The following is a 25908-nucleotide window of genomic DNA, read 5'->3' as shown; positions in this document are numbered from 1 at the left end:
TTTGCAGCCATACTACCTCACATGCTGCAACAGCAGCATCTCTATACTCAGCCTCTATACTCGACAAGGTAACTGTAGATTGCTTTTTGCTGCTCCAAGTAGCTGCTGCACTACCAAGAGAGAACATGTATCCACTGGTAGATCTTCTATCAGACATATTACCAGCTCAATCTGCATCTGTGTATCCAAACACCTGCACATCTGTACTTGCCTCATAGAAAAGTCCATAGTGTAATGTGGACTTCACATATCTCAATATGTGTCTGATTGCATCCAAATGTGGCTTTCTAGGTACTTGCATAAACTGGCTCACAAGACCAATAGCGTAGCGCAAGTTTGGCCTTGTAATGGACATGTAGATCAAACTCCCCACTATCCTCCTGAACATAGTAGGGTCTTCTATCTCATCCCCAACATCAGCACTCAACTTTACATTCTGCTCAAATGGGACTGAAAGTGGTTTGCATGCTGTCATACCATACTTGGACAACATATCCAAGCCAGACTGTCTTTGGGACAGCCATATACCATCATCACATCTGATCACCTCAATGCCAAGGAAGTACCTTAGCTCACCTAAATCCTTCATCTCAAACTTCTTCTTCAAAAAGTCCTTGACTTCAGCAATCCCACTATCACTATCACCTATAATAATCAAGTCATCCACATAGATGACTATGATGACCAAACCTGCATCTCCCTTTCTCACATAAAGTGAGTGATCAGCATCAGAAACATAAAATCCAATATTGACAAGATACTCTCTGATCTTGTCAGACCATGCTCTAGGTGCTTGCTTGAGCCCATAGAGCGCCTTCTTCAACCTGCACACATACATGGGATGCTCTAAATCTTCATAACCTACTGGCTGATCCATATATACTTCTTCCTGCAAATCACCATGCAAGAAGGCATTCTTCACATCCATTTGCTGCAACCTCCAACCTTTGGCTGCTGCAAAGCAATCACACATCTGGCAGTTGCCATCCTAGCAATTGGACTGAAGGTTTCTTCATAATCTATGCCATATGTCTGGGCATAGCCTTTTGCAACCAGCCTAGCTTTGTACCTACTAATAGAACCATCTGCATTGTGCTTAATCTTATAAACCCACTTACATCCAATAACTTTCTTGCCATGATACTAGATCCCTAGTCTTATTGGCCTCTAATACAAGCATCTCCTCATCCATTGCTGCATCCCAATGAGCATGATCAACAGTCTCCTCAAAACATGTGGGCTCAACATCCTCAATCACTTTCACCATATAAGCATAATGGTGAGCTGCATAACCTTCAAAACCAAAACTGTTAACAGGGTATCTCACCCTGCTAGACCTGCGTACCACTGGATTACTCAATGGAGTCTTTGCATTGATACATGCTCTCTGCACACTTGGAGTCCTCACTGAAGGAATGCCAAGCTCATCATCTAAGTTCTCTGAGCCACTAGAGTCTCCATCAAGAATTGCATCAATGCCATCTGACACTTTATTCTTTCCTTTGTCTTTACCTGTAGTGCTACTAGATGCACTTGAAGATGTAGAGCTATTCCTTAGTCTCCCAGACCAAGGACTACCAGATGTTGTCTCTGGTCCACTAAGAGTCCGTGATTCTTACTTTTCAGCCTGCACATGAGTGTCATGATCATCATCATCATCCAATGCATCACCAAAATAGATGCATACCAACTACTCATTTCATCAAAGATGACATCCCTGCTCACTTTGAACTTACATCTGAGAGGGCTATAATAGCGATACCCTTTCTGCTCTAAAGAGTATCCAATAAAGACACATTTTTCTGCCTTTGGATCAAGCTTCTTCCGTAGCTCATTTGGCACATGAACGTATGCAACACAGCCAAATACCTTCAAGTGCGATACATTAGGCTTCTTGCCAGTAAAGCATTCTTCAGGAGTCATCCCATGAACTGCAGCTGTGGGAGTTTTGTTCATAAAATAAACAGCTGTATGAACATCCTTAGACAAAAAATGCTTAGGCATATTCTTTTCAACCATCAAGGCGCGTGCAACTTCTGCAATATGCCTGTTTTTTCTTTCTGCAACCCCATTTTGCTGTGGGGTATATCTGCATGTGAACTGTCTCTTTATCCCATGAGACCTCAAAAAATCACTGAACTCATTCGAGAGGTACTCCCCCCCTCCATTTGACCTCAATCACTTTACTTTCAAGCCTGTTTCTCTTTTAATTGCAGCCTTGAAAGTTCTAAAGTTCTCAAACGCTTCACTCTTTTCCTTCATAAAATATACCCACAACTTTCTAGAACAATCATCAATGAATGTGACAAAGTATGAACTGCCTCCAAGAGATATATTTTGTGTAGGCCCCCAAATATCTGTATGCACAACATCAAGGATATTTCTGCTTACATCTTTGTCATGTGAAAAGGGTTATCTTGCCTGCTTACCAAACTGACATGCTTCGCATACCTTATGAAATTCTGCAACTCTAAATGTAGGCAAACCTATAACCAACCCTTTGGACTGCATTAATTTTAGCCTTTGTATATTTGCATGTCCAATGCGTTTGTGCCAAATTTCAAAATCTACAACAACACCTTTTCCTTTAGCATACATAGTAGCATTCATAGCAGAAATTCTAGCATCCAAAGTAAACATACGTCCAACTCTACTTCCCTTTGCAACCAATCTGCACTTGTCATTGAAGTCTTCTACAAAGTAGCCCTTTGCATTAAATCTAACTTGCAGCCCTTGCTCTACCATTTGACCGTGACTGACACCAAGTTCTTTGTAATAGATGGCACATGTAATACATATGAAAGACTCTTTGTCTTACCATCATGCAAGGACAAGGGAACTTTTCCAATGTGTGAAATTGGGTGGCATGAATCATCACCCATGTGCACATAACCTATATTTTGCAAATCCTGCATCTCTCCAAACCATTCTACATGGCTAGTCATATGATTGGATGCACCTGAATCAACATATCAAACATCATCATGTGTTCTCTTTTCTGAAATAGCGTTTAGCATATGATGCATAACAAATAGACGTTTATTTTTGTCTTCATTCTATCGTGAAGACGATGCATAGTTTCCTTGCTGCAACTTACCACTACGAATATAATCTTTCTTAGCATAACATTGGGCTGCAATATGACTTGTTTTGCCATAGTAGTGACACACAATACCAGAGTTGTTAGAACCTCTATTCTGCCATCTACCTCTTCCTTTAAAGCTCCCCTGCCTTTAAAGTTACCACGACCTCCTGAAACCTGTATATCGCCAAATTGCTGATTCAATCTGTTTTGCTGGTTGTCACTACCACGCCCTGTACCACGGTCTCTTGAAGAGTATGTGCCACGTCCCCTTCCTGAACTGGAGTAGAAAGCTTGGACTTGTTCACCACTTTTTTCAGATGTCTCACTCTGATCTCTCAGTGATCATAAGGGAGACCAACTCATCGAAATCTAGAAATGGCTTTCTGACATATACGGAAGTTACAAAAGACTTCCAAGTCTTTTCATTGTTAAGTCCACCCAAGGTAGACGACACCAAATCATCATCATCGGGCATTGCATCAATCACTGCTAAGGCATCTGTAATGCTCCTTACCTTCAGTGCATACTCATTGATAGACATCTTCCCTTTCTTCAATGTATTCAACTCTTGCTTGAGTTGAATCTTTCATGCCTTTGTATTTACAGAAAACAAACTTTCAAGTATGGTCCAAGCTGCACATGAATTCTTTGCATTTCTAATATGTCCCAGCATATTATTGTCAATCACTGTAGACAGCCAATACATGACCTTTTTGTCTTTTGCATTCCATTCCTTCCGTGCCTTTGTCTCTTTTGCAGTTGGAGGATCACTCATCTCCGGCTCCTTTTCTTCACTTGAAACAAACTCGTAGAGGCCTTTTCCAATAAGGAAGTTCGTGACACGAAACTTCCATGAAGGGTAGTTGTTCTTGTCGAGCTTCTCAATGATGAGGTTTCCACTGTTCTCTGCCATTATCACAAAACTAATACCAAACAGCAAGCAAAATTTCTGTAACCCTTGACCTGTAGTGCACAGCAATATACTAGACAACATTTTCACTGTCTGCTCAACAATACATGTAATCTGAAACTAGTTTGCAGATAAACCTTGTGTTTATTTGCTGATAAACACCTTTGAACTTACAGATCTGAAATCTGTAACTTGTGCACATGTATACGGCAGACACAGTTGAAATTGTAGGGTATCTCGAGGAACTGTTGTCTGCAACCTTGCGAGTCTAAAACGGGGCCTGAAATGACCTTGGATGGCCAAAATAGCAGTGGGACAGCCCTAAAGAGCTATTTGCAGAATACACAGCACTCTTTGCACACACCAAATCTCACTGCAATCTGAGATTTTTGCTCTGCCCTGCTTCCGGTGCCCTGCTTGCTTGCTCGAATCCTTGGTCCTCTCCTTCACTTTAGCCTTCAAAACCACCCTCAATCAGTGGTGCAGCTTTGATACCATGTCAAGAATCGCGTGGTGGGGGGATTTTCTCAAGATGCTGCGCCAAACACACACAGAATGCACAAGGAGAAGCTCACTCAAGAGACAAGAAGAGAGATGGAGGCCAAAACGTTTTCTTGCTGGTCTTTCTTCTTCTTCCACACACTTTACAATGTACAGAAAGTATAGATAAGATACAACATAAAGAAAAGTGGCCTACTAAGTCAAACAATGCATAATCGACTACACTAGTCGACTGGCGCTATAACTATGCCAGCTGTAAATAGGTGTAACAACCTGAATATAATAAGTAATGAGTCAGTGGCCATGTGAGAGTCATAATGACCACCGACGTGCTAAGTGTAGATGTGTGGACCCATCTAACCAGGAGGTCCATCATCAATGTCCGCATGTGTTGAGCTTGTCATCTCAACACAAAGTGAAAGGCATAATAAGAAATTCATAATGACCAAACTGGGTTCTAAATGCAGTCTTAAAAATGTCAGGTGTATCCAAGTGTACTTGATGATATTTAGACTTGAGATCTATCTTACTAAAAATAGTGGCCCCTTGTAGTTTATCCATGAGGTTGTCTACCCTAGGGATCAAATATTTATCCTTAACAGTGATTTTGTTCAGGGCACGATAGTCAATGCATATCCTATAGGTATTATTTTTATTCTTAACTAATAGGACAAGTGCACCAAAAGGAGAACTACTGGGCCTAATGAGTCCTCGGTTCAACAAATCCTCAACTTGTATTTGGATTTTTTTTTGTTCAATTTGATTGTGTCTATAAGGTGTTTTACATGGTGGTTGAGAACTTAGGATTAAATCTATTTTATGGTCTTCAAAACGTGTAGATGGTAAACCAGGTGGTAAATCAACAACAAAACAATCTTTAAATTGTGAGAGAAATTGTGCATGCCTAGGATGCATATTATTTTCCATAGCTTCAATTTCATTCACCCATACTAAATATGATTTACTACCTTTTCTCAATGCACGTTTAGCCTGTGTGTGACTAAGCAGTGGAAAATTATCAAAGATGTGCAATCCATGTAATGTGATTTTGTTTTCGTTGAAATGAATTTTCATAGAATGTGTGGAATAATCTATGTTAGGGTTATTCCTAAAATAGTATCACTAGCTTGCAAAGACACAACCAAGAAATTTCTACGCTCAATATAATCACCGATTTTAATTTCTAAATCATGCACTTCTTGTGTACCATTGTATCTAGTGCCTAAGAATGCAGCCTTTATGCGATAATGATTTGGAACAGTAGATAAATTCAATTATTTTACCAATTTTGCAGAAATAAAATCATACTTGCTTCCATCATCATGCAAAACAATCTTTTCTTGACCATGCACAAAACATTTCATTGTTAATAACGAATGAGGATTTGGCATACTTGGTAAAGTATTTGAAGCATCATCGATATCATCATCATCTTTAGTGAAGTCTGGCATATCTTCATGGTCCTCGTCATTAGTTGCTCCCAAGTAATTGATTTGAACAACTTGCTTCTTGAACTGACAGTTCGCTACTAAGTGTCCAGGCTGATGACACTTGTAGCAAACCATAAGCTTTGCTTTGGATACATTGTTGGTAAGGGCTGGAAGTTTGGGTATATTGAGATTTGGTTGGAGGAAAGGCTTAGGGTTTGAATTAGTAGTTGATGGTAAAGTAGGAGGTCGAGTCCAGGGTTTACGAAAAGAAGAAGGAACAACTCGATTTTGATTGAATTTTTGGAAATTAGAATTGAATTGCTTTGTACCAAAGTTACCATTAAACCGAAAGTTGTTGTGGTTGCTTTTCTCGTCCACGAATTTTATCCTCTGCATTATGCGCTAAAGAAATCACATCCTCCAAAGTCTTTGGCTTGAGCATTTTCACTTCCGCATAGAAGTGACCAAGCAAACCGGACATATACTTGCGCTTGTGGGTCACCTCAGAAACATCTTCAAGCATTCAAAGTTGAAGTAAGGCACTCCAGAAATGCTCAGTGTATTGCGGGATGGATTCATGATCTCTTTATTGTAGGAGATCTCAATGTTTGATAGCTTTCTCATGGAATTGAGACAGAAGGAAATTTTACAAAAAATTCTTTTAAAAGGCTTCCTAAGTAGAGGGACAATCAACACTCTTGCGGACAACAGTCCACCATAATGATGCTCTGTCTGCTAGATGGTTAGTGACGTATTTAAGTTTATCTTTTTCAACATATTGCTCTTCATGCAAATAGTCATCAAATTGACTAATGAAAGAAAGAACAATTTCGCCATCACGTTGCCTATCAAAAGTGTGGAATTTAAAATTTCTTTTACTTATCTTAGCCTATTTAAAAGAAATTGGCTATTAAAAGTGTGCACACTTGGCTGCACTTCAACAATCCATTGTCGAGCAAGACTGAGCGCAACCTGAAGATGGCATTCGACACTCAAAATCTTGTTAGAAGGATGAGTATAGCTCTTAGAAAATAGGCTAAGATAAGTAAAAGAAATAGGCTAAGATTGAGTATAGCTCAAATTTGGGTTTACAAGGCTCTCGGGGAAGTTACTATATGTATATCCTCTACATCATGTGCATTCAAGGTCTATTTATAAATATCCTTATCTGTAAAATTTTCGTGAATAAAGCATAACCATTTTCTATTCAATCTGTAAGTTATCTGTTTATATTACACCCTTCTCTATGTAAAAAATATATAAAAATGGCACTTTAAAAATACCTTATTTTGAACACATGTGATGCACACATATATTCATGAGTAACTTACCTGAGACAAGGCTTGCTTTTTATGGATTTTAAATAGGAGGAAGCAGTGTATGAGTAGGCACTTCAAAAATTTTGTAGGCAGCTTACGTTACGCTACCATTATGAATTTTATTTTATGATCCCAACAATTGGGATGGCCTTGTTCAAGCACAAACGTGATCTTCTTAGGCATGTGCATGATAGTGCTCTTACTGAATTTGGTTCAGCAATACTGTGAGTGTGAACATAATTTGAAGAAACATGAAAACCAATTCGATGTAAAGGATAATGTAAACAACCACTTGAGGAAATAGAGTTGTGACTTGGATGATTAAGCTTTATTGATTAGCTTAATTGAATTAATCTATTAAGCTTAAGTAATTTGTTTTTTTTAAATTGCCTTCTGTCAGAGGATGTCAGCGCATCGTTGTTGAGAGGACATACTCCCGATTCGTCAATTTTGAGAGGGCTTGTGCCTCTTTTAAGCTCCTCAAGCTTATCTAAAACTCAAACTTAATAAACTCTCTTTTGCTTCTCTTTGTAAACTCACATTTTGTGTGGAAGTATGTTAGCTATCCCTTCACCTCCTGTGCGTGGTTCTTCACGATCAGAGGTACAGCAGGGGGTTCTTCTCACCGCTAGGAACACACCTGTGTTGTCAGTTTGTCGGGAGATAGCTTGTAGAGCCCATTTGTTCTAGGAGCTTTGCCTTTGCGTGAGATGGCAAGCCATTGGAAGCTCTTGATCTCAGCTTCGTTGTGATACCACTGGTGTGCAGATTGGATGTTGTACGCATGCGTAGTAAATGTTGGAAGGTCCCCAAGAACATAGAACTCTACAAACCTTCATAATTTCAAGTACAAAACAAAAGAAATTTTACATGATATGAGACAAAAAAGACAAATTTGGTGTGATCTCCCTCCATGCCTTTTGTGTGAGCACTTCACAAGGCATGTATTTATAGATTTATTTATCTTCAAGCTCAAAAGTAGCCCACTTTACAAATAGCATGCTTTTGTGTTTGTGTTTGTATTTGCCCAAATATAAAGCAAGGTTTTTGGGCATCCAAAAGTCAGGGATGTGCCCAAATACAGATATCAAATAATGAAACATTTAACCAAATGCCTATGCACATACAAGATAATAAATGTTTTGTCAAACGCTTCAATAAATAAGCACACTTAAATAAATATTGGCGCCACATCTTTAGTGATAAGGTGCACACCCATAAAAAATAGTAACTCTTTTAGGCATTTGGATTCACGCCATCGCTCGGTCGGTGCTACCCAATGCCATCACGCCTGCTCTACACATCAGCTATAGCATTCACAATTGTTAGAAAATAAGTAAAAAAAACCCAAAACGAAAGTGAAACCTTGCAGTCTTCAGTTACAAAATAATTAAATAGATTGGAACTCTGTCCTAACCTTAATTTAATTCGAGTGCGCACTCTAAACTCATAAATGTCCATTAATTTAATATGTATTTTACAGAATTACCCGCTATGGAGTCACCCATGTGCACATTAAATTAATATGATGTCCGAAAAGGAAACAGGTGTCCCCGTCAGCTTCTTTCACAAAGAATCCACCTTGTGTATGAGCCTCGGCAAATAAATAGTTTTACAGAAACCATCGTGGTCATGGAATCCACCGTGAAATATTCCTCCTGGCATCAATTACATGGAAAAAGTTAAAAGAATCTGTGCATGGTCAATATTTGCCACCAGCTTATTCCACACTAAAAATGAATGAGTTCTTTAACTTAAGACAAATTTGGAGACATATTACTCAAAGTTTATCTCACTACTTAAATATATGGCTTCCATGACTATTGCTCAGCAGGAGCAGGTGTCTAAGTTTTGTCACGGATTGAATGCTCCTCTAAACACACACCTTGAATCTATACGTCCAACTGATTTGCAAGATGCGTTGATTCACGTAGCACCTCTTGTTCATGACATTCAATCAAAGCCAAGGAATAATAGGCTCTAGAATCAAAACAAAGGGACTTCACGAAGATATGCTAAGTGAGCCCAAGGTAAGTGTTTGTCGCCTAGTGGAGGAAAGAGGGCCAAAACAAATGCAATCGAAAACTTCATACTTATGGGAAGTAATTCAGGAGTACCTGGGTGTTTCCACTGTAATGAGCCATACCACTTTAAAAGACAATGCCCAAAGATTGGCCAAATTCCTCACCAAGGATAGTATACAAGTCAGAACCAAGCTTCAATTGCAAGAGGAGAAGCATCTACTGTAATTCTTAAAGAACTTGACGAAGAGGGAAACCCAACCATGGAAGCTGATATGGAGAGGGCATTAGTTCATGCCACCCTCCATAAGAAATACCAAAATTGCCAATTTTTGGTGATTTAAACACTAGTAGAATATGAGGATAAGTCATTTAAAATTCTAATTGACAGTGGAAGTACACACACGATGGGATATGGACCCTGAATTGATCTTTAAAATGGTCATAAAATTCCTCTTGCTCTTGTTGGTCATCAGCTTTTGAACGCCCTAGAAGGACCCACATTTTGGTCTAAACCAACATTATCACCTTGTTGTCTATGTCCTATCACATTTATGTGTGACATTTAAAGTCAGCTTTCTTAATTAAGACTTTTAGGGAACATGGTTCATTCGCCTAACTTATAGCACAGATATGAAAACAATGCAAGCAGTCCTTTGGAAAAACAAGTACTTTAACTTATCTTCAAATTAATTCTTGTCTCCTTCCCATACATGAGAAATTCTATATCCCTTCTGCCTTGCAGAAGTACCCGGTCCAAATCGCATGGCACCAAAATTTCCATCCTTTATCTAGAATAGGATATTCCAATGCCACACATGTTGGGGCCACGTCAATCTTCAACTCTATTCTAGACTTGGCAAGGGGTGTCCAGAGCTCAACTTGACCCACAAGTTGACTAGGAGTGAAAACATTATACCCGTGGTTGGCCTTTTGACCACTCGACCTTCAACTCGTGAACTGAGCAGTGCCCTTTTTGGGTTAATCCGCAGTGCAATCTTGGAGGTGATCCACCCATGCAAAGAACCTTTTCTTAATTAATTCCTTTAAGAATCAAGCACAGTCAAGACAACCAGCCCTAATATCATCTTCCAAGAAAACATTCATTTATCCCCATGGCAAATTGTCATCACAAACCCCCACCATTAATTTACCATCAATCACAAGAACTTGGAATAATCATTCAAACAACAATCTAACAATTAGTTGAATGTAAAATCATTTAGGATGTTGTTTGATCAACCAAAAAAACCAATGGTATTTTTTCAAACAATGCAAGAATAAGTGCGATAACATTTCCATCCGCATATTCACTCTCCCCCTTGGGATCTAAGAGTGATACTATGCAAAATTTTACCTAACACTCCCTTCCTTCGGCTAGGGCATATGTTAAAGTCTCTTATAACGATACAAGACATAAGTTCTACTGTTCACTTACGTTGATCGACAACCCCACATTCTTTCTGACAAGTATAAAAGTATTGATATTCTCTTTGACTAAGGGTTTCCTAATCCTTGAGCTCTCCACTTGCCTTTGAGGCATGGAGTTATTGTTAGTCCAGCCCCAAATTGGATTGATAAACATACTAGTTATCAGACGGATCTCAAGGCATCTTAGTTTTAATCCTTAGGATATTTTCTTGTACTAACTATGCACATCATCAAAAACCCAATCTATTAAATATGAACTATGAGTTCGTGGTGTTAGCAAGAGCTCAGGCAAAGATCTAGAGTTCCTAGGATGAATTTCTTTTAGGCTAGGTCGCTTACCATGCCATCCGTCAAGTGAGAAATTACAACTTAGAAATGTACTATTTATATCTCATACCTTAGTTGTATTGGCAGTAATACCCTCAGCCGAGGCTTCTTTGCGGATTATGGGATTGCCACCTGCACTTGACATACTTTGCTTGGGGGACCATTCTCAATCTTCCTTGCTTCTAGGTGCAACCCCCACAGGAATTTCGACAGCCTCTTCCTCAAGTAGAGGGCAAAAAAGGGGGGGGGGACTCATGGCTAGGGAATAAGTTCACGAGAAGAGGGAAAAGGAAGAATGCATGTGGACACCCTCTAGAACCTTCTAGAAGGTTCTCTCTCTCTCTCTCTCTTTAACTATCGTGAGGGTGCACTGAGACATCGTGAACAAAATCTTCCAAGTTCCTGGTTAGAGAGCACATCTTGATCTTCATATGTACACCCTCTCTCTCTCTCTCTCTCTCTCTCTCTCTTTCTCTCTCTCTCTCTCTCTCTCTATCTCTCTCTCTCTCTTTGTGATTGTCTTGAGGGTGCATTGAGGGATTGAGAACTATGAAGAAATGGCGCCAACAAAATGCCTGTGATTGATGAAATGGTGCTGACAAAATGTGTGACAAAATGCCTCCCTCTTAGCATTTGGTCCTATCCTATTTTGGTTAGCGAGTGCTAAGATGTGTTGGACTTCACACATTTCTATGTTTTGTCTCAGCTTTTGCTGCTCTTGGCTGTAGGCAACTGTGCCTTATAGTGCTTTCCTTGCCAACTTTTGCTCTTCCTCGAGATTAGCTATGATATCCTTGGTTGGTCTATCATGATGCTCCATTTTGGTTTGCAGGTCGTATCATGTTATCATTTGCTAGATGTTGACTACGAATTCTCCCAAGTCAAGATCATCATTTTCAGGATTGGTGATGGCTCTTTACATGTTACTGATTTCTTGAGCAACTAGGGTGTCAATCAGATTGATCAAGTCAGGTAGAGCTGCATCCCTAAGTGGCTCGATGATTCAAGTATCTCAGTACTCGGTGATTGGTGTCCTTGGCCACTATTTGATATTTGGGGGTCTCCTCATTCAACTTATCTTATCTTGCATGAAATCCTTGTTATTTAAAACAATCCTCAATGTTATGGGGACTCAAATGCTAGTGGGGTGCTCCTTAATGTGAGCTATGCAAAATTTGGCTTTAAGCTTTTTTGGTGCAAGCAAAATGTTTAATTGATGCAGTGTGCGTTGATCCTTTGGTTATGGTGATGGCCACTCTAGTTGGTTCTCTATGGCATTCTCTAGATGTGTGGTTTGAGAGGTAGTAGGTTTGGTCAGCTATGGGTCTCTATATCGAGACAACAGTTGAGGGTTATTGTGTTCGCAATCATTTTTTGGACCATTAGCTCATTATTTGTGAGTCTATGGCCCTATGAGATGTTTTATGTGTCTGGAGGCCTACTACGAGGGTGTCAACGAGCTTGTGTTTAGACTTTGCATGGGGTAGGTCCAATTTGCAAGAATCTAGATTTTGCACAAAATTTTCAAGTGACCGTGTTTGAGTGACAGTGTCCGAGTGTCTGACTCAGACCCTTCAAATGGTCTGAATGAATGCATATATGAGTCTACTATTTTAGAGTTTGAATTTGGCCAATTCGAGGTCAAGGTTAGTGGTCCGATGCCGAGTGTCATTGTCTAAGTCTGAGTCTAGGACTCGAACTAGTATGGTTTATCTGAGTGGACTAAGGACTTGGATTGTCCGAGCTGTAGTGGGACTCAAACAAAAATCATGATGAATCTCACACGTACCTTGGCCAATCTCTCAACTATGATCCTGGAAGCAATTACCCAACACAAAGGCACACTTAGAGCTTACCTATAGGACTCGAAGACACAGTGGTGAAAGTCGCCAGCACAAAATGGTTTCTCTCTCTCTCTCTCTCTCTTGAGAGAGAGAGAGAGAGAGAGAGAGAGAGAGAGAGAGAGAGAGAGAGAGAGAGAGAGAGAGAGAGAGAGAGAGAGAGAGAGAGAGAGAGAGAGAGAGTGTGTGTGTGTGTAATAAAGACATGAATTCCCATTATTTACATAAGATAAGAACAATAATAGATATAATAAATCTTGAAACATTATAAATGTGGAAAACAAAGAGAAAGGTAGCTATCACTTAGCATTGAATGATATGATGATTCAATCAATAACTCAAACAATAATAATTTTGAAAAAGAGGGTGCTACTTCATTTGAAAAAGTTGTCTAATTTGGACATATCCTTTAAAATAGTGGAGCAGAGGACACTTGTAAGAGGGAAGGGGCTTATAGGGACCAAATGTTAGGAGTATTGATGGGGACAAATGCCTAATAAAAGGTATCTAAAAGGGGGTTACTTGAAAGGATTGCTTGAAAAATTTTAGTACTCCAAAAGAGCTTTGTAGAATTGATGTACCAAAAGTGTTGTTTTGAAAAAACAAGTTGTGAATTCCTTCTATAAATTCAAGATGAAAAAGAGAACAAGATACTTGGAAGATGGAATGAGGCAAGAGGGACCAAATGGGAGAGAATTTGTGGTAGGAAAAAGGTATTGGAGACTAAGAACAATGTTATGTGGTAGGAAATTTGAGTTCAGATTACCTTATACGCTATTAGAACCACTTGGAATCTCAGTAGGCCACTCTTTATTAGTCAAGCCTTTGTGAGCCATCTAAATTCTCTACCTTACTTTTTAATAAAAAGGAAAAACCTAAAAGGTCTTTATTAAAGAGCTCTCCTTTCATTTGAATGCAAACAAGCATATATCTTTTATGATGATTGATCTAGACTCCATTAAAGTCCACAAAATAGTCATTAACATAGTTAGAAAAATAAATGGGTGGATCACATTTCAAAGGTTGCATATCCTTTCATTTTGGTCGTGCCTAAAGAATAGTAGTGAGAAATTTCTTAGATGATATTTATATCACCTTCTTTGGCTTCAATGCATAGGCATTCATTATAAACATTCATTTTCAATATGAAAAGTAAGCATGAGGAATAAACCACTTAACAATAATCAAACATTATATTTGTTGCTATAAATAGTAATTCATTTATATGATATATGTGTAGAGGAAAGCATTTATCACCTAACCATGGAATTACCATGCTAGCAAAAGACTCTTTGAACCAATTAGAAAAGATTAGAATATACATACTAATAATAGTCAAAGAAATTTAAATCTTACAAGTTTATATATATGGAACTTTTTTGTGAAAAACTCCACAAATTATCGTCTACTTGGTCATGTGAAGCTTAACTACTTGAATAAGCTGAAATTATGTGTCTGTGATGTTGGGAGAAAGAAGGGTGCATGGGCTATGAAATTTGTGAGGATTTCACTCTTTGTAAAGGAGACATGTCTATATGTTGGGAGAAAGAAGAGTGCATGAGCTATGAAATCCCTCAGGAGTTCACTCACTATAAAGGAGATATGTCACTTGTGAGCAAAGAATCCTAAAAAACCCCCTATCTACAACTTCTACAAGAGCCATATGACCCCCCTTTTTACTCTTATATGATATATTTAAAGAATTTATTATGTACCCTCTTTTTTAGATATAAAATTCTATATTCTATTCAATTTCTCTTATTGACTAAGCTTAAAACACTAGAACATTTCTAACACAATAATTACATGTTACAATGTTAATGATACATGATATTATGCTTGCTTTGGCATGAATCATTGAGGCCAAAGGTAAATTGATGGTGATACAATGTATAAAAAATGTTGATACCTATGAATTTGTCAATATATAAGCTCTTAGACATTGAAAAATAGAGTTGTATTAAGTATGCCAATCTTTATGCAATTCCATCCCATCCCCCCCCCCCCACCAAAAAGAAAAAGAAAAAGAAACTTTTAAGATTTTGGCTGATATGCCTATGCACTTTTTTGAAAAAAATCCTCCCCTACACTTTAGTTAAGTTACCTCCATGGCAAACTCCTTATGACAAAATCAACCACAACTTAAGACCACATTTGAAATAATGACTCTCGTGTACATTTAGTGAAGAAAACGTGAACCTTGGAATATTTTTAAACACTAAGCTTTCATCTAGAAAGATGCACCAATAAATTGTTAAATGAGAGAGTGGAACTCCCATGGCAACATAATGTAAGAGATTCGATGCCTTCATATTGAACCCCTTATCTACTTTTCTAGCACATGGCAATATACGAATCTAGCCCCCTACAAAAAGTGGTACAAATTCTATTTTCTTGATGACATGGCAATATACGAATCTAGCCCCCTACAAAAAATGGTACAAATCAAGCCTAGAGGGTTAAAGATAAGGTGATGGCTTTAAAAAGTGATATGGAGACTTTGTTTCTAATGCAAGTCATATAAGCTTGACTTTCACCTAAAATCCTTAATGTACTTAGAAGAGCCTTTACCATTGGCAATGTTACATACTCAACCTTTAGAAGGGGCATGCTTCATAAGAATAAAAAGTAGTAAGAACAATAAGTAGCAATAGGTCCTAATACCATGTGATTTTATTGAGGAAATATAATGCATACATCATGTAGTTGTTGAAATTTTCATAGACTTAAACAATTTTGGCTTTGGTGTAGAATCATATGGCTATACAAAGAAATGCACAAAGGGAAAAAAATCCATTATTATGTAAGCTTGGATGCAACTATTTACCAAGTAGAAGATCTTGAAGATGGGAGTGCTTGTAAGCATTCAACTGATTTAGGACCATCTTAGATATACTTATTTGGAGATTGGATTTTGAAAACCATAGACTTATAAGTATACAAGTGATTCACTCTTATAAGCTTTGGGGGGGGCGCGGGGGGGGGGGGGGGGGGGGGTGTTTCACTCATAAATATGTAATCATATCACATGGGTTCAAAAGAAGGGATTTTAAAAACACAAAATTTACACTTTTTTTAACATAAAAAAGGGTGCCATATATAGGGGTCATTTATAAATTGAATAGAAAAGAGGTGTGTTTTATTTCTCAAAGATTCACACATAAAGGTATTTTTAAATAGGCATAAAACATACATGATATACAAGGTCTACATATAGTGAACCTCCCAAGCTTATAAGTGAATCTACTAACTAGGATTTGGCTAACTCTATAGAACATGATGATGCTTAAGCTTATAATTTTCAATGTCCACTAGTCAAATAATCATATTCGATAGTATTCTCACCTACTTGAAGTTGGAGGAATAGGCTATATTATTGGAAGTGTAAGGCATATTGAACACACACACACACACACACACACACACACACACACACACACACACACACACACACACACACACACACACACACACTCTCTCTCTCTCTCTCTCTCTCTCTCTCTCTCTCTCTCTCTCTCTCTCTCTCTCTCTCTCTCTCTCTCTCTCTCTCTCTCTCTCTCTCTCTCTCTCTCTCTCTCTCTCTCTCTCTCTCTCTCTCTCTTTGTGCCCTACATCCTCCCTCCTATTTCGTGCCACTGTCCCGCCAAAAGCACCCTCTACCATACATGTCTTTGCTAATTGCTCCCTTATTGGTTGATTCGTCCTAACACTACAATATATAAACCAAACATCAGCATTTAAATGTATTTAATTTCTCCCTTATTGGTTGATTCGTCTTCACACTACAACATATAAACCAAACGTCAACATCTAAATGTCTTTGGTAATTGCTCCCTTATTGGTTGGTTTGTCTTAACACTACAACATATAAACCAAACATCAACATATAAATGTCTTTGGTAATTGCTCCCTTATTGGTTGGTTCGTCTTCACACTACAACATATAAACCAAACATCAACATATAAATGTCTTTGGTAATTGCTCCCTTATTGGTTGGTTTGTCTTAACACTACAACATATAAACTGGACATCAACATTTAAGCCAATGACATTAACGGAGGTATCCAATAAAGATACTATTTGATTCTTATTTGTAGTCTACAATGTGCAAAGGGTAAGTTATTGGTAGTAAGAAGATCTATAGGATTGTCATCTATTTGAATCTTGACAAGTTGAAGATGATTGTCCTCAAGCACTTGATGAAGGCTCACTTCACATCAATATGATGTATCTTCAAATGAAAGATGGTTATCTAGAGTAGTCAACTCTCTCTTGATACTCTGCATTTCATAGAAGCTTTAAAAAGCATGAAAACTTTACTCTCCACCATTATCAGCTTCTTACCTATTAAGTGATTCTTTGCATATGCCAATAACATTTGAAATTCATCTCGTTGGTATTAGCCTCCTTCCAAATCAGATAGAACCATACTTTCCCTATAGCATGACAAAGCACAATGCTCCTCCTAATGAATGATAGACATAGGTCCACATATATCACTCTGAATCAAGTCCAATGGTTTAGATAAATTTTTTCCAAGATTCTTCTTATATGTGACAACCTAGTTTACTTCCATGGATGCGATTCTCACACATATCAAAATCTGGAAAGTTAAATGAAGGCACATATTAGAAACAATAAAGAATATTCATTCCCATCAGATACATGTGGCCTAATCGATGATGCCAAAGAGATATAGATGGATAGCTACAACATGATCTTTGACACTAGACACATGCAAAGAATACAAACTACCAAACTCGAGCTCCTGTGCAACAACAAGAGACTTGCAAATCTTCCATGAATGATTGCCAAAGAATCCATAATTCTCCAATTGTCTAGCTCTTCTTAAGATTTAGTACATGTGGTATGTTCTTGAGCACAAAGGAAAAACCATTCTCAAGAGGTAGATACATGTCTCCCACTCCAACAATGTCACATGTGTAGTCATGGCCCCCCAACCAAAGACACCTTTCTTAGCTACATCATGTGACACAAACCACTCCTTGTATGGATGCACCTAAGTCAATGATCCAATCTCAAGTCATGATGTCATTAGTGACAACTAGAAAAGCATCACCAAGTGTAAAGATATACAAGACATCACCTTCACTACTATTAGTGCTAATGTTGTTCACCTCCATCTTTGCCTTGGATTTCTCTTCCTTTTTTCCACCTTTATATGTCTTCTTCTTTCCTTTATCTTTGTTCAAAAAACTTTTTCCATACACCATAAGCACCACCATCTGTGTCCTTCACATTAAATTACACGAACTTAGAGAGTGTTAACTTGATGGTAGAGCATGCAAACTCATCCAAGTCATCCCATTCATCCTTAGCCATGTCTTCATGCTTCAAAGCTTTGCATTTAATAGCCTTAATATGCTTCCTCTACACTAGCGTTATAAATTTTCTCCTTCTAGTAAGAGAAGTTATTGCTATCCAACTTTTCAATGTTGAAAAGTGTATTCTTAGTAGATGAAGATGAAGCCATCAGAAGTGCTATGAATGCAAACAAATGTCCATTGCACTGACAATAGGACTAATAATGCTGCAGATCAAATGTTAATTGCAATAGCCAATCTATAGTTTTCAAAAATATTACCGCCCCCATCCAAGTAAGTCTTTAAAACATGCATAAAATTTTCCTTTTAAGGCCTACAAAGATTCTAGTTTCCTCTTGCAGTTGTGAAGATAGACCAATTGGACTAGTTCTTTGCCATAAATAGGTCAAACCTTATAGACTATGAAAACATTTCTCTACAATAGCTCAAAAAACAAATAGTTCAATCCCATACAAATGTTATTGCAACTTTTATCAAATGGTTTAAATGTGATCTAGTTGAGATGCATACAATTAAAAACATACTACATTTATACAACTCTTCAATTCTTAGTGTGAAAGGGGTTTCTACTCAAACTAACTCCATTTGAACCAATTTAGGTTGTTCTTAGCATGAATCCAACTTGTAATGATGTATTCCATAGCTCCAAATGCCAACAAAACTTTGATAAACTAGTTCTAAGGTACTGCAAATGTGAGTAGAGCTCAAATTTTAACCAGTTCTATATTGGCTGGTTTGAAAATAGTTTCTAGAAAACTAATTAGCTTGAGCCAAGCGTGAAAGGGTCTTATACAATTACACTTAAAGAGCTTAAAATGAGGCTAACTAGCCTTGTGAGCAATAAGTAAGGCACCCGCCTCCTTAAAACTGGTACAAATTAGTGGGGATGACAAATAACTTTATCACAATTGATCTAGGAGAAAACACCCTTATGTAGCACTATGATTAGATGGGAAGCACTAAAGGCTCACAAGCAAGCCACAAGAAGCATTGCCTTCAATCCTCCTTCTCTCTCTAGTTTGTGATAGACAAGTAGGGCCCTTGCTTCAATTCACAAGTCACTATTGTGCTTATTCTAGAAATCTAACCCCCTAATTAAGTGAAGCCTCTATTTTAAGTAGCCCCCCCTTCTTCTTACTTGCACCAATGCGTAGGTTAAGTGTCTCTTCTCAAATCGACCAATAACTTATTGATTTGACCTTGATACTAGCATTTAATGGTTGTCCAAACAATTTGAATTTGGGCTATGGCAACCCCTAAACCTCAATCCCAAACTATGCCCTAATGGCATCCTTAATATGAGCACCTATTTCACTTAAGTTTGAAAGCATAGTTCTCAATTTGTACCTCTCACAAACTCAGGTAGCATAAATCTATATTGCAATAGACCTTGACTCCTCACGCTCTACGTTCCATGTGGTAGAGCTCGACTCCTCATGCTCCATGATCCAACCAAAAGCACCTTAAGGATGAAGCTCTGATACTAGTTGATTGGATGAGGAGCACAAAGAGAGAGAGAGAGAGAGAGAGAGAGAGAGAGAGAGAGAGAGAGAGAGAGAGAGAGAGAGAGAGAGAGAGAGAGAGAGAGAGAGAGAGAGAGAGAGAGAGAGAGAGAGAGAGAGAGAGAGAGAGAGAGAGAGAGAGAGAGAGAGAGAGAGAGAGAATGCCAAGAGTTTTTGTGGCTATTAGTTACCCTTATTTTCTAATATTTTCATTTGTATATGAATATTATACAAGGGAATTGAGAGAGGGGGTGTAAGATAGATACAATATCCCCTTCCCCACTAAATGCAATAGGGATACTAGTAAGAACCCGCGGTAGCTATCTAGCCATAGGCCATTGTCATTTTCCTTGACAATTAGCCAAGCATGGATTTTTCAAATGCATCTCCTCGTAGCCTATGTGTTTGTGAAACTCCACAACATGACACATTGTGAATATGACATACTATGAGAATCAAGCTTCCTACTATCATCATGATGATATAGCTCTCTAGGCCTCCATGCAATCAATATACCTTGTTTTTGTGATAAGAACAATTGCTCTATTCACAAGAGACAAAACCTTGAACAACATGAAAGACATGAAAAGTCTTATAGACCTCCTTGATTGAAGGGAGAAAGCATACCAAAACATGCTCTTGGAAAACCCCAAACGTTTTTGCTTCAATCAACTTGCTCAATTTGACTCCATTCAAGGCACAAAATCTATCTACTCCCAATTGTGTGACATGTAACACTTTCTAATGCCTCACATAGTTAGCCACACGCTAATACAATGATTATGCATGCTCATTGGAACAAAAGATGAGGTCCCACATTCTTGCACCCCTTAGGTCAAAAGGGAATAATGTATACATTGACATCTCCTTAGTAGTGACTCATGAACCTCTAGTTATATAGAAGTAAATGTGTCTCCCATATACCTTCATCCTTCCTCCCTCTCATAAGGAATACATGTTCTCCCTAGTGCAAGTTGAAAAGTTCCTTGAAGCACATATATGTCCACATCTTATATATGTTAAAAGGCCATGAATACCAAACAATGCATAGGTCTTACCATGCCTTGTGAAACATGAAATTCTCACAAGGAAACCTATCTTTTCCTCCTCCCTAGACTTTGTTTAGTCATAAGATCTAACACCATAACATCTACAAATTACAAGACTATAAGATATATCTAGTCTCTCCACTTCATCTCTACATCCACTTTGTTCACTTCCCAACCTATCCTTAGAGCAAAGCATGATGTCATGTGTATATGTAGAGGTGAGCTCACGCTCAACCACCAAGACCCACCGACTGCTTATTATTTCAAGTGTTTCAAGTGAACACCTATAGCTATCTCTGACCTAGCTGACACACCTTCGATCCTACCGGGGTGTAGTAAGCTTACCTCGATTCCCGAATGAGTTGCATACTCCCACAAGCACATTGGTAGCTCCATGATTCAAGATGTGAGCTCAAGCATCCTCAAGCCTCCACCTCCAAGCTCCATCCTCCATAGCCACACATGAGAGAAGAGAAGAGAAGAGAAAAAGAGAGGAGATGATGGAAAGCTTCACCTCCAAGATCCCTTACCCTCACACACTCACTCCCCCACACTCTCACACTCCCTCTCTCAAGCACACACAAGCAAGCAAGAAGGAGGAGAGAAGAAGAGAATAAGATGAGTCCACTTTGCCACACACCAAAGAATGGGCTTCTCATTCACTTTTTGAGTTTACATACAAAACCCTAATCCCTTTTGGGCAGTCATCCCCTTTTTTACATGGCCAGCCATGGCCTAGGCCCTCTTTCCCATTTTCCTCCTATCTTCTTAGCTTCCTTTCTACCGCGCCCGTCTACCCTTACAATTTGCACAGGAGGAAGCCTGGCACTCTTTTACAAAATTTTCAAGGACACCTTGCATTTACAAATGCACTTTTTCCTTTGACTTAGCTTTTGAGCCTGCCTTTGCGCTTTCAGGCATTTCCCTTCCTACTTCTTCCATTGTGTTCCATTTCCTTATGGGCCTCCTCTTTCAGCTCCCAACTTGTGCTTTTCCACTTTTTCTTATTTTTCTTGTGCTAAGGTTAACAATACCCCCTCCTAGTTGAGTGCTAGTCCCATGGCAATGATGTGGTGGGTAGTAGTTGGAAGGTGGGATGGGTGTAGCTAGATGGCTTTTTGAGTTTATATACAAGCCCTTGCTGGGGATGGTGTTGGACAGATTTGCCCTTGAAATTAAAGATGGTATTGAGCCTTGTCTCTCCATGATACTGATGATGGGTTACATACCTCAATATACATCTAATTGCATCCAAATGAGGCTTTCTAGGCATCTACATAAATTGACTGACAAGGCCAACAGCATAGCTCAAGTCTGGCCTTGTGATAGTCATGTAAATCAGACTCCCTACTATACCTGCTAATAGAACCATCTGCATCATGATTGACTTTGAAAAACCCACTTATAGCTAATAGCTTTCTTACCCTTAGGCAAGGGTACCGAATCCCAAGTCTTATTAGCTTATAATGTAGCCATCTCCTCATCCATTGTTGTATCCCAATGAGCATGACCAACAACATCCTCAAAACAAGTGGGCCCAACATCCTCAACTACCTTCACCATATAAGCATAATGGTAAGCTGCATAACCTTCAAAACCAAATCTTTTAATAGGGTATCTGACCTTGCTAGACCTCTGTACCACTGGATCACTCAATGGAGCCTTTATATTACTATGACCTCTCTATACACCTGGTGTCCTGACTGAAGAAATACCAAGCTCGCCATCCAAACTCTCTGAGCCACTAGAATCTCCATCAAATTCCAAATGACTAGTAGATGCATCATTACCATCTAGCACTTTCTTCTTTCCTTTGTCTGTGCCTGTAACATTTATAGATCCACTTGAAGATGTGGAGCTAGTCCTTAGTCTCCCCCAGACCAAGGGCTCACTGTAGGTGTAGTACCAAATGATGTTTCTGGTCCACTAAGACTCCGTGATTCTTGCTTTTCTTTCTGTACATAGCTATCATGATCATTATCATCATCTAATACATCACCAGTAGGTGCATACCAACTACTCATATAATCAAAAATAACATTCCTACTCACTCTGAACTCACCTGTGATAGGGTTATAACAATGATACCCTTTCTGCTCTAAAGAGTATCCAATAAAAATACATTTTTCAGCCATTTGGTCAAGCTTCTTCCGTAGCTCATATGGCACATGAACATATGCAACGCAATCAAATACCTTCAAGTGTGATACATCGGGCTTCTTACCAGTAAAACATTCTTCAGGAGTCATCCCATGAACTACAACTGTGGGGGTTATGTTTATAATATAGACAACAGTATGGATAGCTTCATACCAAAAATGTTTTGGCATATTCTTTTTATCCATTAATGCCAGTGCAACTTCTGTAACATACCTATTTTTTCTTTCTGCAACCCCATTTTGCTGTGGGGTATACCTGCAAGTAAATTGACTCTTTATCCCATGAGTCCTCAAGAAGCCATTAAACTCATTAGAGAGGTACTCTCCCCCTCCATTTGATCTCAAGCACTTCACTTTCAAGCCTATTTCCAATTCAACAACTACCCTGAAAGATTTGAAGTGCTCAAATACATAATTCTTTTCCTTCATGAAATATACCCATAGCTTCATTGAACAGTCATCAATAAATGTGACAAAGTATTTGTTGCCACCAAGAGATAATGTGTAGGCCCCCAAACATCTATATGCACTATATCAAGTATATTTCTACTCACTTCTTTGCCCTGCGAGAAGGGTTGTCTCGCCTGCTTACCAAACTAGCATGCTTCACAGACTTTATGAAATTCTGCAACTCTAAAAGAAGGCAACCCTGTAACCAATTCTCTGGACTGCATTAATTTCAGTCTTTGCACATTTGCATGTCCAATACGTTTATGCCATATTTCAATGTCTGCACCACTCCTTTTCCTTTAGCATACATAGCAGCATCCATTGCAAGAATTTCAACATCTAAAGTGAGCATGCGGCCAACTCTACTTCCTTTTGTGACCAACCTGCACTTATCATTAAAGTCTTCTACAAAAAAACCTTTTGCATTGAATCGAACCTATAACCCTTGCTCTACCATTTGGCCAACAGACACTAGATTCTTTGTGATTGATAGCACATGTAATACATCTATCAGACTCTTTTTTTGGCCATCATACAAGGACAAGGGAACCTTTCCAATGTATGAAATTGGGTGGCATGAATCATCACCTGCGTCTGCACATAACCTAGATTTTGTAAGTCCTGCATCTCTCCGAACCATTCAACATGACTAGTCATATGATTAGATGCACCTAAATCAACATACCATACATCATCATGTGTCCCTTTTTCCTGTAACTGCATTCATCATATGTTGCCTAACAAACATGCTCATTTTTGTCTTCATTCTGTCGTGGAGACGATGCATAGTTTCCTTGCTAGAATTTACCACTGTGAATATCATCCTTCTTAGCATATGAATTGGCTGCAATATGACCTGTTTTGCCACAATAATGACAAGCAATAGTAGAATTTCCAGAACCTCTGTTCTGCCATCCACCTCTTCATCTAGAGCTCCCCTTGCCTCTAAAGTTTCCACGGCCTCTTGAAACCTGCATTTCACCAAATTGCTAATTGAACCTATTTTGCTGGTTATCACCAGCACGTCACATACCACGGTCTCTTGAAGAGAATATACCATGTCCCCTTCTTCCTGAACTTGAGTAAAATACTTGGACTTGTTCACCATTTCTTTCATATGAGTCACCCTGTATATTGATCTCTTTGGTAATCATGAGAGAGATCAACTTATCAAAATTTGGAAACAGCTTCCGTATGTATAGTGAAGTAACAAATGATTTCCATGCCTTCTCATTATTAAGGCTACTCAAAGTGGATGAAACCAAATCATCATCATCAAGCATTGCATCAATTGCTGCTAAAGCATCTACAATGCTTCTCACCTTCAAAATATACTCATTGATAGACATTTTTCCTTTCTCATTGATAGCCAGTACATCACCTTTGTATTTTTGAGAACATTGCCTTTGTATTTACTGAAAACATGTTCTCAAAAATTTTCCAAGTTGCATGTGAAGTTTTTGCATTCCTGATATGTCCCAACATTATATTATCAATGATTGCAGATAGCCAGTACATCACCTTTTTGTTCTTTGCATTCCATTCTTTCCATGCTTTTAACTCCTTTGTAGTCGGAGGGAATCCCAGCTCTGGCTCCTTTTCTTCACCTAAAATAAACTCACAAATGCCCTTTCCAATGAGGAATTTTGTCACACAGAACTTCCATGAAGGGTAGTTGTTCTTATCAAGCTTCTCAATAATGGGTTTTCCACTGTTCTCTGCCATTATTACAAAAAAGGATACAACACAACAAGCTAGTCTTCTGCAATCTTTCACAATAAGTGCACATCAATACACTAAGCAACATTTTTCATTGATTGCTCAATAGTACATGTAATCTGCAACCTATTTGCAGATGAACCTTACGTTTGCTTCTTGGCAAACACCTCAAAAATTACAAATTCGAAATCTGTAACCTGTGCACCAACTTTCGGTCAATACAACCGAAATCACAATGTATCCTAAAACTGTTGTCTGCAACCTTGCGGCTCTAAAATGGGGCCTGAAACGGCCTCAGATGCAAATGAAGCTACAGTCATGATGTCCCCTACCCCTAGCGCAGCTGCACAACCTGACTCACTTTTTTTTTGCAATCTCTAAAGCTTTGAGTATAAACTCCTGCTATAAGAAAAGCTAACAAGCCTGGTTTTTGCCTTCCTCCCGGATGTCACTGAGTTTGTCACAGTGAAAGGAGCGCTTTGTTTGCCTTCCTCTTCCACATGATGATGTTATATGCTCTAGAGTCCAGGCACAATAGCGCAGAATCAACATCGACATTATATGCTCCTCTAGAGTCTAGGCGCAGCAATGTTGAGAGGGAGAACAACTAATTCAACATCCACAGATATGCCTTAAACTGGTCACGACTGCATCAACATCCACGGATTACTAGGCACGATTGTATTTCGTCGCAAAAATTTTGTCAGACATTTCATCAGCACCATTTCATCAATCACAGGCATTTCGTTGGCGCCATTTCTTCATAGTTCTCAATCCCTCAATGCACCCTCAGGACACTCAGAGAGAGAGAGAGAGAG

Source organism: Lygodium microphyllum, chromosome 26, assembly GCF_053477565.2.
Source record: "Lygodium microphyllum isolate KBCC chromosome 26, Lygodium_microphyllum_v1.1.10, whole genome shotgun sequence".
NCBI classification, from domain to species: domain Eukaryota; kingdom Viridiplantae; phylum Streptophyta; class Polypodiopsida; order Schizaeales; family Lygodiaceae; genus Lygodium; species Lygodium microphyllum.
The sequence above is the reverse complement of the archived record's forward strand: the minus strand, read 5'-3'. Positions refer to the sequence as shown.